The sequence below is a fragment of the Talpa europaea genome (assembly GCF_964194135.1).
Source record: "Talpa europaea genome assembly, chromosome: 1".
Classification (NCBI taxonomy): domain Eukaryota; kingdom Metazoa; phylum Chordata; class Mammalia; order Eulipotyphla; family Talpidae; genus Talpa; species Talpa europaea.
In genome coordinates, this window is record NC_140073.1 from 147,266,408 (window position 1) to 147,277,683 (window position 11,276).

At 39.1% G+C, this 11,276-nt stretch overlaps 1 pseudogene across 1 annotated transcript; it reads right to left on the bottom strand.

Moving 5' to 3' along the window:
- Window positions 1-2,222: 2,222 nt before the first annotated feature.
- Window positions 2,223-2,851, bottom strand: LOC311168294 (large ribosomal subunit protein uL24m-like; annotated as a pseudogene). The gene has a single exon. The product of its transcript is annotated as a large ribosomal subunit protein uL24m-like (transcript).
- Window positions 2,852-11,276: the final 8,425 nt, after the last annotated feature.

The following is an 11,276-nucleotide window of genomic DNA, read 5'->3' on the forward strand; positions in this document are numbered from 1 at the left end:
TTTATCTGGAATCTGAACTAGGAGATCCAGAGGGAATTTCTAATCTGTGGGAGGTTGAAAGGTCCTTGAGATCAAGGCTGTGATAGTTAACTTGGGCCAAATAAGAGACAAGGAATCCGAGGTCAGTGAGAGAAGGTGGGAGTCAAAATGAGCAAGAGACAGGCAAGGTCTGGCAGATGGAGTCAGGGCCTTGGATCAGACCCTTTCTGTTCCATGAAAACTTTAGGTTCTGGGAGATTTCTTTGATGCCCTAAATTATGGCCACCTTCCTCCTCATTTGACCTACCCTAGTTGTCTTTTTTCTCTTTTTAAAAATAATTTATTTTCTTACATAATTTCCCCCTCAGGTGCAGTCCCATAGTTCTCCCACCACCATAGGCCCGTGATCCATCACCACAGTCCCTGTGCTCTTTCCTCCCTTCTTGTGGCTCCTTCTTCTCCAACTCCCTTGCTGTTTGCTTCAAGTCTGTGGTCAGCTTGTTAGTTTTGTCTTTTTCCTGATCCTTGGTTCGGATTTCTTATGTTCCATCTTTAAGTGAAACCATCAGATGTTTTTCTTTTTCCTTCCTTTTTTTAAAAAGAGTTATTTATTTATTATGCAACTGCACTAGGGGTACAGTTATCCTCTAGTGAGGACTGCCCCCCCCCCAAAAAAAACCCACATAAGAACTGGGGGACAGGCCAGAGGTGTGGAGGGTGAGCGTATTCACCAGAGACAGAGTGGGGAACAGAACAGGCAGATTGACTGAAATACACTGCTGAGGGGAGCAGCGGGCGAGTTAGGAGAGGTCTGCTGCTCCATATGGGTAGCCCCCTGGCTGGGGACCGAACTCGTGCTGCAGTGGCTGCTGATAGCTTCATAGGTTGTGTCTTATCCCCTTGCGCCACCAGGGAGGCCCTCTTTTTCCTTCTGATTTATTTCACTGAGCATAACCCCTTCCAGCTCTAGCCATGTTGCTGCAATTGGCATGAGTTTATCTTTTTTTGATTGCTGAGTAGTATTCTATTTTGTCTTCTTGATCCAGTCATCTGTTTGGGACATTTAGGTAGTTTCCATAATTGGCTACTATAAATAGTGGTGCAATAAACATAGAAGTGCAGGTTTCCTTTGAAATTAGTATTTTGTGCTGTCTGGGTAGACTGCTGGGAGTGAATTGCTGGATCATAAGGTCCATTTTCAGTGTTTTGAGACCTAACCTGGCTTGAATGTGTTACTGTGCCTTAAAACTCAGAGTCTAGTGCACAGTGGATGCTGAAAAATTAATTCCCTTGGACCCGATGACTCCATAATAGGTTCCCTATTGACTCAAGGTGGAAATTCTTAGAGACTAGTAAGAGTCAAATATTATACTAATGTTAGTCTCATTCTAGCGAGGACTGCTCCCCCGGAAAAAAAACCCACATTGGGCCTCCCCGGTGGCGCAGCGGTTGAGCGCTGGGTTGTGAAGCTGCCCCCAGCCTCTGCAGTGCCGGTTCGATTCCCGGCTGCTCCCCGGCCACCAGACGAGGGTCCCACATGGCGCGACAGACCTCTCCTGCCGCCCGCTGCTCCCCTCAGCAGTGTACTTCGGTCCTTCTGCCTGCTCTGCTCCCCGCTCTGGCTCTGGTGAATTCTCTCACCCTCCCACGCTTCTGACTGTACCCAGTGCATGTGTAAACAAAACAAACAAAAAACAAATAAATAAATAAAACATGCCTCTATTAAAAAAAAAAAAAAACCCACATAAGAGAACACATGGGAGGGGATACTGGTAAGGGTTTGAGCCTAGGTATCATTAGCTCCCCCATCTCTTTATTGCCACTGAATTTGCTGGTTGGCAAATGGACATGCCCCAGTAATCCACAGGGTGCAGATGGGAGGAATAGGAGTAGGATTGTTCTTTGTTGAGATCTCATTTTTTTCCCTCTAAATAATGTCATCATTTAGAGACATGGCATCTGTTAATGGCTTTGGGGACAAAGACTCTGGGATGAAGTGGAGGTGCTGTAAGATTCATGGGACAGTCCTCTGCTCCCCCTTCTGTTGTGCCAGTTACATGGTAGCTGACAGGCTTCCCTTCTGTGATAGAATCAGGGTGGGGTGCGCCATGCTGATTTACATAGTTATGCTTCAGTTTTTTTTGTTTTATTTTGTTTTTTACCACGCAAGACTCTCTATTGGTGTCTGAAGGAGTCCCAGCTAAGGCAAGACAAGGAGGGGAAAGCTTCTCTCTCCAGGCTCATCAATACCAATAGATTTTCTTGTGTCTCAGAGTCTCCTGGATCCCCACTGGCTCCATCACCTCCTCCTCCAGTGTCCTTAGACAGGGCACAGAGGTCCTTTCTAGAGCATCTTCCATTGATGTATCCTTGGAGCCATCAATCATGTTTCAGGAGTGATGCCATCAGCTCTGGGTTTGGGGATAACTCTTCTTGATTTCATAGAGGCTTGAGCTGTTCTCTACCTCAGTGACTCTCCAGTCTACCTCAGCAGGTTCCCTGTTCACAGGATCCACAAGTTCAATCTGGTGGTGAGTGGGGTCGCTTTGCTCAGGACCCTGGTTCGCCGGGTACCCTAGTCTTGCCTTATGACAGTAACATGCATTCAGCCCCTCGAGGACCACCCAGTTTTGCTGCAGGTAACTTGAACCACGTTGCCTTGCTTCTGGGAATCTTGCCTTCTGGGGCCTCTACCCTGTCCCCACAGATGCCAGTCTTCATCAGAGATGGGTTCCACAGTCCCCCGGTGTCTCCTGACCCCTAAACGGTTCCTCTTCTTGTCTGCCAGGGAGCCTGGGCAGTTCATCCCACAGCGGTAGTTGAGGGGCAGAGTGACCTTGGGTGCCAATGCCGGCAAGGCGGAGAGGCGCATGGCGGGAGGCTGAGAAATCCCCTTGGCTTCCCGCGCTGCCCAGCCATCGTCATGCTTCTTTGTTGACTGTTAATATGACTTTTTCCAAAAGTTCTGGATACTGTAAACAGAAACTCCTTTAAGCTAATGCACAGGAATGTCAACACAGAACCGGGGAGGTGGGTTAATGCGGCCGAAATTCCTTACTGCTAAAGAAGCAATGATATTTAAGTGTTGAAGCAAATTACCTATGAGGTTTCAAAATCAAGCTCTAGGAAATAAATATTTAATACAGCTGCAAGATAGATGAACTGTTTCATTGCATCAAATATTATTTATTGCCTTATAATGTTTAGTTCTTTATCGCTCAATAATTCTATTATTTATTAAATATTACTATTATTGGCAAAAGTTAGTTGCTTTAAATGGTCACTCATCACACATCTTAACGCATAGCAAATCTAGATTTTATACTTAATATGCAATGGAATTTACTAAAACATGCTACTATTCTGAGTCTATTTTTCTTTTAACACAGTTCAGTAGTTCTTAGAGTCTCAGCAATCATATTCTTGTGGAATATATACGGGGTTTTGGTTTTTGAAAGCTGTCCTAGAATTGTATGGATAAAATGATCCCTGGCAGTTTGGAATATTCACCTTTTGGTGTTTTGTTTAAACTTCATTCAGTTTTTAGGAGCAAAACTGACATTTTTAGCAATCAAACAATATAGAAGCATTTAAAATAATTTAATAATCCTGGGCCTCCCTGCTGGTGCTAGGGGTTGGGATGCAACCTATGAAGCTACTACCAGCCACTGCAGCATGTGTTCGATCCCCAGCCAGGGAGCTACCCACATGGTGCAGCAGATCTTCCTGACTCACCCGCTGCTCCCCTCAGCAGTGAATTTCAGTCAGTCTGCCTGTTCTGCTCCCCACTCTGTCTCTGGTGAATCCTCTCACCCCTCACACCTCTGGCCTGTACCCCAGTTCTTGTATGCATAAATAAATAAATCCTTAAAAAATAATTCAATAATCTAACATCCACTTTACCCCAAGCTAAATGATAATAATAGCTTCTATAACCTCTTGTCTTTCTTGAAGCGCCTGTTTTTAAACACACAGATACACTACACACACACACACACACACACACACAGAGGAAGTGGGTTTTATTTTTCTCTTCAGTTTCTTATTTATTTATTCTTTAAACATTCCTCTTTATTTTTCACAATGTAGCATTTCTACCCTCAGGTGCAGTCACCATAATTTTCCCACCACCAAGTGCCCACAGTCATCCACCCTCCACAGAGCTCTCCTCCTCCATGTTCTCTACTCTCCCTGTCTCCCGCCCCCCCTTCCTTCCCCTTAGAGTCTCAGATCTACAGTCTGCTTTCAAGGGTCAGCCTCATATTTTGTCTTTGTCTGATCCTTTCTTTGGTTTCTCTAGATTCCACAGGTAAATGAAACCATCCAATATTTATCTTTCCCTTTCCAGCTCTCTTCACTTAGAATTATCCCTTCTAGTTCCATCCATGTTGCTGCAAATAGCATGAGTTTATCTTTTTTAACCGTGGAGTAATATTCCATTGTATATGTACCACATATTCTTTTTATTTAAGATTTATTTTTTATTTATGCATTCAAGAGCTGGGGAATAGGTCAGAGCTGCAGGGAGAGGGGAGGTGAGAGAATCAACCAGAGACAGAGTGGGGAGCAGAACAGGCAGATCTACTGAAATACACTGCTGAGGGGAGCAGTGGGCAAGTCAGGAGAGGTCTGCTGTGCCATGTGGGTCAGCTCCCTGGCTGGGGATCGAACTCATGCTGTAGTGGCTACTGGTAACTTCACAGTGCTGATACTTAACCCCTTGTGCCACCAAGGAGGCCCTGTACCACATATTCTTAATTCATTCATCTGTTCTGGGACATTTAGGTTGTTTCTGTACCTTGTCTATTTTAAATAGTGCGGCTATAAACATAGGAGTGCAGATTTCCTTTCTAATTAGTGTTTTTGTGCTCTTTGGATCGATACCTAGGAGTGGAATTGCTGGGCCATATGGTAAATCCAATTTTAGTCTTTTGGAGAATATCCACACTGCTTTCCATAAAGGCTGGACCAGTCTTCATTGCCACCAAAGGTATAATAGGGTTCCTTTTTCTCCATGCCCTCGCCAGCGCTTGTTTGTAATGTTTTTGATGTGGGCCATTCTCACAGGTGTGAGGTGGCATCTCCCTGTGGTTTTGATTTGCATTTCCCCCGTGATAAGTGATGATGAGCTTTTTTACATATGTCTGTTGGCCATCAGCATGTCCTCCTTGGAGAAGTGCCTATTTAGCACTTCTGCCCATTTTATGATTGGGTTGTTTGTTTGTGTTGAGTTGTATAAGTGCTTTGTAGATCTTTCATATCAATCCCTTATCAGATGTATGGTGTGCAAATATTTTCTCCCATTCGCTAGGGCATGTCTTTGTGTTGTCCACTGTCTTTGTAGCTGTACAGAAGCTTTAGTTTGATAGATATATTCCCAGTTGTTCGTTTTTTTGTTGTCCTTGCCACTGGAAATGAGTCCACAAAGATGTTTCTGAAGTTTGTGTTGTGGAGTGTTTAGCCTATGCTTTCTTCTATGTATTTTATGGTTTCAGGTCTTATCCAAGTCTTTTACCCATTTTTAGTTGTTTTTCCTGTCTGGTGTGAGATAATAGTCTAGTTTCATTCTTTTGCATGTGGCAGAACAATTTCCCAGCACCATTTATTGCAGAGGCTTTCCTTGCTCCACTGAATTTACTTTGCTCCTTTTTTCATAAATTAGTTGTTCATAAATATGTAGTTTTATTTCTGGATTCTCAATTGTATTCTATTGTTCTGCGTACTTTGTTTTTATAAATGGAACTATGCCACACTCATTATTCTACAACATCTTTTTGCACTTAGTAATGTTCTGGACATCTCCAGAACAACAGGGTACACCTCACATCCTTTTCAAGGCTGCATAATAGTACATGGTGTGGGTGTATCATAATTTATTCAATTGTTCCTTGCAATGAACATTCAGGCTGCTTTGAAGTAAATTTTTTGGACATCATAAATAATGCCATAATACAAATTCTTAAACCTATTCTTACATATTAGTTTCTGTTTCTACACAGTATAGTCTTCTAAGTAGAATCCTTAAAGCATATGAATATTTTATAAATTTTGTAAAAGAGTGTAGCAATTGACATTTTTATCAGCTGTATAGGGGATTAGCAGTTTTAGTTCCATCCTCAACATCAGACTCTGTTTCTGTTAGTAACTCACAATCTGAAGTTGATAGATTGGCTACTGGACCTCCCTGTGACGCAAGGGGTTAAGCACCGCACTACGAAGCAATCCACAGCCTCTGCAGCATGAGTTCGATCCCTGGCCAACTAGGGAGCAACCTACATGGCGCAGCAGACCTCTCCTGACTCGCCTGCTGCTCCCCTCAGCAGTGTATTTCAGTCAATCTGCCTGTTCTTTTCCCCACTCTGTCTCTGGTGAATCCTCTCAACCCCTGCATCTCTGGCCTGTACCCCAGCTCTTGTGTGCATAAATAAATAAATCTTTAAAAAAAAAAAAAAGAAAGATTGGCTACTAATCTTGCATTTCCAAACTACTAGTGGGGTTATACATATTTTCAAGTGCTGATGACTGCATTTTCTTATCTACAAATTGCCTGTTTATACATTTGTCCATTGTTAAATTGGGCTGTTTGTCTTTTTTAAAATAATTTATAGGAGCAAGTTTTATATTTGGGATGACATTTGAACTGTTTCATATGATACAAATATTTTTCTCAAATCTACCACTTGCTTTTCAACTAAATTTATGACATCTTTTCCCACATAATTAAAAAAAAAGATTGTGGAATTTTATTGTTTGGGGGTTTATTTCAAGTGGACAGTAAGTTATGCTACCACTATTTATTCAAGAAATCATGCATCACCTTGAACTAAAATGCCAACTTGATTATATAGGAAACTACCATGTATCTTTGGATCTGTCCTGTCCCCTCTATTTTATTGCATCCTTTTATTAACATATCTACTATGACACATCATAGTAGAGTGTTCTATATTAGGTAAATAAATAATTAAACTATGTTAATTTGTTGACTTTGAATACGCTGTTCTTAAATTCTTTCGGTATTACCCCATAGACACTAAAATATAAAAATGTTTTAGGCTGTGTACCAGAAGGCCATTTTATCATGGTAGCTTTGTAAGAAATTTTTGTTAAAAGATTTGTTTATTCATGCATACAAGAATTGGGGTACAGGTCAGATGTGCGGGAGGGTGAGAGGATTCACCAGAGACAGAGTGGGGAGCAGAACAGGCAGACTGACTGAAATACACTGCTGAGGGGAGCAGCGGGCGAGACAGGAGAGGTCTGCCACGCCATGTGGGTATCTCTCTGGCTGGCATCGAATTGGCACTGCAGAGGCTATGGACAACTTCACAGTGCTGCGCTCAACTGCCTGCGCCACCAGGGGAGGCCCTTGTAAGAAATTTTAATATTTGGCAAGACACAATGTCCTATGCTTTGCACATGTCTTCCTCTAAAATTATTGGCTAGTCTAAGATATATATCCTTCCATGTAAACGTCATATTTATTTTGGCTAGTTTTAAAATGCTGGTATTATGATTGGATTTACCTAAAATTGTATCCATTTGGAAGTGTTTACCATTTCTAAGATTAAGACCTCCCACATAAGACCAGGAAGTATTTATTAGTTCTGCTTTGTTTTATGCCCTTCAATAAAAGTTATGATTTTCAAAATATAGGTCTTTAGGTTGTGGGATTTTGTTTGCTTTTGATTTGACAAATACCAATGGGATGTTTTCCATTTCTATTCATAACCGGTTATGTTATTATCAATAAAATTATTCTGAGTTTTTGTATATTTATCTTATACCTAATAACATTGCCAATTTTTCTTTTTGTTGAAAAATATGTTCATCTCTTGGCTTTTCTGAATATGCAATAATGTTAAGAAACCAATAATTTTTTGTCTTTTTCAGTATTTATAATGATGATTTTTTTGCTGAAACTGGAATGATAATTGAGGGAATACTTTTTAATCTAATTTTCATGGAAATAACTTCAATATACTATTTAATGTTTGCCATTGGATGTTTATAAGTTGTCTTTATTTGCTTCTGTACCACTGGTAGTTTTTCTTGAAAATGACTGGGTATTGAGATGTCATCTTTTCTCTTTTAGTACATTGCTTATGAACTTATTTGATAGACATCTTTAATTGAATGATATTTATGGAGTAAGTTTTACTTGGTTGTAGACATTTTGTTTAATGGAGCAGGAATCTGGGTTTAGACTGTCTCTGTTCAAAAGATGTGATAAAACCCATCTCCAAGATGGCTGAGTGATCCCAGGACAGTGACTTTGTCTGCCTCAGGGTCCTCATCTGTATAATGGGAATAATAGAAAGACTTGCCTCTTGAGGTTTTGGGGTATTAAATGAGTTACTATCTGACTCATGTAGAACAGGGTGTGTCACAGGTAGCTGATATGTTAGCTATTATTATCACTGTGGATGCAATTTACTGATAGGTCATTTAGATAATTTGTAGGTGAGTTTGCACTGTAGTTTTGTTTTTGTGCCCTCTTTACTTGGATGTGATGTTAAGTTGCTCTATTTTCATAAAATTAATGGGGGAAATTTCTATATTTTTGAAGGTTTACTATAATTTAAGTAACATAGAAATTACTTATTCTTTAAAAATTAGCTATTGCACAACTATCAATCCATTTGTGTCTGGGCCTTTTAAGAATTCTGTATCTTTGGGGGTTTGGTGGAGGGTATACATATAGAGGAGTGAAAATACAGCCCCAAAGGTATATAGATATGTAAATGAATAACAAATTAATTTAAAAATCCTATATCCTGGGCTTGTAATTCTGATTTCTCCTGAGATTATTAATTTGTTCAGGTTTTCTCATCTTCTTAGTATAGAGTTCATTTCCCATAAAACATTGAGTTTATTGCCATAAACTTATATATCACATTTTCATAATTATTTTTCTATAATATGGTGATAGTACCTTATTTTTTTTTAAGATTTATTTATTTACACAAGCACTGGGTACAGTCAGAAGTGCGGGAGGACGAGAGAATTCACCAGAGTCAGAGCAGAGAGCAGAACAGGCAGACTGATGAAGCACACTGCTGAGGGAAGCAGTGAGTGAGACAGGAGAGGTCTGCATGCCATGTGGGACCCTCACCGGTGGCCGGGGATTGAACCAGCGCTGCAGAGGCTGCGGACAGCTTCGCAGCCCAGCGCTCAACCGCTGCACCACCGGGGAGGCCCTACCTTATTTTTTATATTCTTACTGAATTTTTAATATTAAGCATAGTTTTTATTTTTTAAGATTTATTTATTTATGCATGCAAGAACTGTGGTACAGGCCAGAGGTGTGGAGGGTGAGAGGATTCACCAGAGACAGAGTGGGGAATGGAACAGGCAGATTGACTGAAATACACTGCTGAGGGGGGAAGCAGGTGAGACAGAAGAAATCAGCTGTACCATATGGGTTTCTCCTCGCTAGGGATGGAACTCATGCTACAGTGGCTGTGGATAGCTTCGTAGGTTGCATCTTAACCCCTTGCGCCATCAGGGAGGCCCCTAAATATAGTTTTTATTAATGACTTTTTCAACAGGTTACATTTGTCCTTTTAATGAATGAGTTTTTATTTTTCTTATTTCATATTTCCATATTTATTTCATTAATATTTCAATAATTTACTTCATTAATAATGAATGATACTAATTATTAGTAAAAATTTACTTTAAAATTAATTCCGTTTTTCATCTTGCTTTTTATTAACCTTTATTACATGAGGAGTTTCCAATTTGGAACACTAATTATTTTATCTTTTAAATAGTTATAGAAATTTATACTTTTAGAAATCATAGTTTTCATTATAATAGACATTTTAATATAGTTTTTTAAAAAGGATTTAGGATTATTCCCTTTGTAATAATTCCTAGATGTCAGATGAGTCAATGGAGAAAATATTTCTAAATACCTTTGTAATATTTTAGAAACTTTATATAGTTTCTAAAGTCTCATCTTCTAGAAGGCAACCTATAGGTGAGATGATGCAGAAGGTACAACAAAAAAATTTTTTTGAACAGATTTTTTTGTTCTATATGTAATAAACATTTTTTATTACTTTTTAAAAAAACTTCACATTGTTTCCTACTTGAGAAGTACTTTAGTTGCCCTTAGGTTAATACTGTGGAATTTACCAGTTTGTTCCATAATTAATAATTTCCCACACTGAACCCATAGATTCAAAAGAGATTGTTTCCATAATAGGCACTTTCCCTTTTTAAGTAAACACATGGTAAGGAAGAGTAGATTGTACTTACCATAATAGTATAACATCTATAAATGAGATGAATGAAAAAAGTACAGCTTCGATTTGAAATAAAATTACATTTTCTGTAAGTTTTTGATCTTCCATATTTCATGACAATTTTTATGCTACTTTGTTAGTCAGTATTTTATAAAGTTCAAAATTTGCTCCTCTCTACCACATGATCTGTGTTCATAAATCATTGGCTTGCAGTTCAAAGAAAAACATTTGATACTATGTATGCTTATAAAACACCAGTGATAGAATTACTGATCATACCACCTATTTATACTTTACTGTCTCTATTTCTAGTCATGGACAACCCTGTAATGGCAAATATATTTTCAGCAGCAGACTTATTTTGCAATAGAACAGGAGAAAATATTTATAAGAAATTATGTTCAAAATAAGCACACAATCTGAGATTAGCCTCAAATATAAATATATGATAAAAAATATGATGGTTTTACTCTTCTCCCGCTACTGCTTCTTATTTTACTTCTTACTCTTCTACTTCATACACTATTTATTCTCCTACTTCTTGTGTTTCTTATGCATAGTGCTTACAGTACTCACAAATTCAGAGGATTATGGCTGTTCAGTTAAGGTCAGGGGACATAAAAAAGTGATATAACAATTGGTTAAAAATACAAATTTATAAAAATTAGGCAATATTTAATTTTTCATTTTTTGAAGTAGATTCTGCAAGAATGAATATGGACATAGAGGATCAAAGAGATCACCTTACTGGAAAACTTCTAGGACAATAGGAAACTTCTAGGGCCTTTATGAGTCCTGCTCTAGGTCCTGATCAAATTCCATTGTTAGAGTTTCTTTTCTTTTTTCTTTTTTTTTTAATAAACCTTTTATTAACCTTTCATGTGTGCCTGCAGTAGAGTGTTTGTTGTTTTTTTTTTAGATTTTTTTTCATTTTTTAATTTATTTATACAAGCACTGGGTACAGTCAGAAGCACCGGAGGGTGAGAGAATTCACCAGAGCCAGAGCGAGGAGCAGAGCAGGCAGAAAGACGGAAGTACACTGCT